The 2,893-nt window shown below is 38.6% G+C and overlaps 1 pseudogene; it reads left to right on the top strand.

Moving 5' to 3' along the window:
• Positions 1-973, top strand: part of LOC101998627 — an 11,269-nt pseudogene extending 10,296 nt beyond the window's left edge.
• The last annotated feature ends 1,920 nt before the right edge of the window (positions 974-2,893 follow it).

Genomic DNA, 2,893 nt, shown 5'->3' with positions numbered 1-2,893 from the left:
GCCTGCCTCTGCCTCCCGAGTGCTGGGATTAAAGGTGTGCGCCACCACCGCCCGGCCCCAAGCCTATATTTACATCTCCTGAAATCCAATTTCAGTTTGGATGTCATTTGTCAAAACACATTCATCATTTGTACGCATATGTTCTTGCGCACACATAATCATTTTTCTATCCCTGTCCTCAGAGTACCTCCTAGAACTCAGACAGTAGCTACTGGTTCTTCTCTCAAGAACATTATAGTTTTCATATCAGACACAGGAGAGCACAGTGTGGTTGATGGAAATTACTTGCTTAGATACAGTATTCTTATTTGAGGTCTCGCCACCATGCTCCTGTATTCTTCCTAAGAGATCTGCAGGTATCCAGCACATTTGAAATATCAAAGAAGTACTGGAACTTCCAGAAGATGAAGAGGAGAAAAAGAAACAGTAAGAGAAAAAGACAAAGTTTGAAATTTTGAAATTTATGAAAATTATGAAAGGGATTTTTGGAGGAAAAGTTTGAAAAGGAACTGTGTCAAACCTATTAGTGATGTCCCCATGCTGTATCATCCCAAGCACATAAGGCATGGACAGAAAACAGAGAAAATCATGAAAATCCAAGCCCTCAGAGACTTCAAGATGAGTTAGATGGCAGCAAAGGAACGCCCAGAGAGCAATCCTTATCTCTCCATTATTGAAACCTCAAGGCAAAAGACGGAAGCTGACAAGAATGGGAAATCTGTGAAGGACCTGGTCATCTTGCCATATGAAGTTGCACTCCCGTCTTCTGGCTTCAGTCTGGAAGCTTCCCAGACACATGCTAATAGGATCTACATGATGATGAAGCTTGCTCTAGGTGCTGATGAGGATGATCTTACTGCACAAAGATGACATTAATGCTACAGAACCTGTCGAAATGACACCCTGGGAAGGAAATGACAACTCGTCACTCTCGGAAGTAGACCAAGCTTTACCAGAACAACTATGTGTTTGATGGTTACCTTCATTCTTTCTGATAATTTTTTCCCAGGATTTGTTTATTTTTATTAACATCTAAAACATCCATGTGGCATGCACACTAAGAGTAAAATAAATTTCTTTTTGCTTGTGATACTGTGATACTATATGTTTGATTCGGCAGGTTGGTAGAATGTTTGTTGTACGACATAATATAACCTGTTGTTAACTTTGTGCTCTGAAGTGTGAGGCTGCCCAGCTGCAATCTTCAGTAGAGTAAATCTCCTGTTACTGAAGTGTTCTGAGATATACATGTTAAAAAGAGAAGAAAAACTAAGATGGCTTAAGTTTCATCTTAAAATTTTTCATCCTCTGCAGTTAATTCTGCATGTACTAGTCTTAGAAGTAAGAACACAAGCTAAAACAACTTGACAGGGGAATTCCCCAGGTGGCTTGTTTTACAAAGTACTGAGAAGAAAATCCTGTTTCCCTTGGTCTAACTCAGCAAGGCTTGTGAATGTAAATATAGTATCCAGTCACAGTCTGTTTTAAAAGGTAAAGGCAGGTGAGCTAAAAAGAAAAAGAGGAGAGAGACAGATTAGATTCCCATTGCCCTGGATCATAAGGATAATTACCACTGGGCCGAGCACACAGGCGCCAAAAGCATCCTCCTGAGGCCTACACAAGTCAATACGGAGACTGTCACAGATCTCTAATACTTTTATGAAAACATCTGACAGACAGGCAGGCAGGCAGGCAGGCAGGCAGAAAGCCCATAAGCCCAAGAGATTTTTCTTCCTCCTCCCCAACCTCTAAAGTGACTGAAGATTTGAAAGGCAAGGGTCCTTTTTTCCAGGCACTCATACCTGTAGCTGTAACTTCTTCCTCCTGTAGAAATATTACTTAACCTCAAGTACATCTGAGTTAGAATGAAATATGAATGCTTCACTTCTTTACAAAACTACCTTCAAATATGGGGTTTATGATCCAAGTACATTAGTTGGGTCCTTAAGACCCAACTTTTCTCACCTAATTATGCTATGCTCTATGAATTTCTGTTCCTTCCTTGAGAAAGAGTCTAAGTCCTTACTAAAGACCATAAAAGGCTAAACAAAGTAAGGCAAAAAATAGAATAAGAATAACATATCTATATAGATATAGTATTGTAGATATATAAGTAACTACATGTTTAAAAGATAAAAGGTCATATTTGCACATACATGTATAAATAGGTATATGTCACTTGTATTTAAATGTGTATGTATGTATTTAAATGTATATATGTGTGTATATAAATGTTTAGGTGTATGTGTATCAATGTAGAGGTGTAAATATACTTAAATTTTTACATCTTCTGACTGTAGGTAGATGTGATATGATTCCTAAATAAGCCCTCCCTTTGGGAAGGTATCTTCCAATTAAAGAACAGCATTTGGTTGGCTGCATTCTGATACCTCACATGCCCCGCTCTTGGTATCTGAATCCCAATACAACATGACATAGCATGTCTGGTTTATTACTGTGCTCACTGAAGTGGGCCAACTCACCCCAGAGTCACTATGACAAGTCCATGAGCAGTTAGCACTTGAGAAAGCACAATTTATTCATCTGGAATCTAATGCAGTTAAATACATCCAGTGCCATGAGATTATAATACACACAAATATAAACATAAGCAGCACAGAGAGATTCTAATGGCTGTTTCATCTTCTCCTATTATACACTAATATTCTAAATGATCAAAACTGGGCTATAATGGCTGTTTCTCTTCTGGATCTAGTTAACAAACATACATTATTATCACTTCGTTATTTTCTGTTCCTGGAGTGCGATTGGAAGGAAATTGAGGTGGGTTAGTTTAAAACCTTGCCTGAAAGAACTATTTATGTTAAAATGCCACAAATACCTTGAATGGTCCACTACACTGTGCAACAGCTTCTTGCCGGTTCTTCTCCCT

This window comes from Microtus ochrogaster, linkage group LG5 (genome assembly GCF_000317375.1).
Source record: "Microtus ochrogaster isolate Prairie Vole_2 linkage group LG5, MicOch1.0, whole genome shotgun sequence".
NCBI classification, from domain to species: domain Eukaryota; kingdom Metazoa; phylum Chordata; class Mammalia; order Rodentia; family Cricetidae; genus Microtus; species Microtus ochrogaster.
Note: the sequence above shows the minus strand (reverse complement) of the source record. Positions and strands in the feature narration are given on the sequence as shown.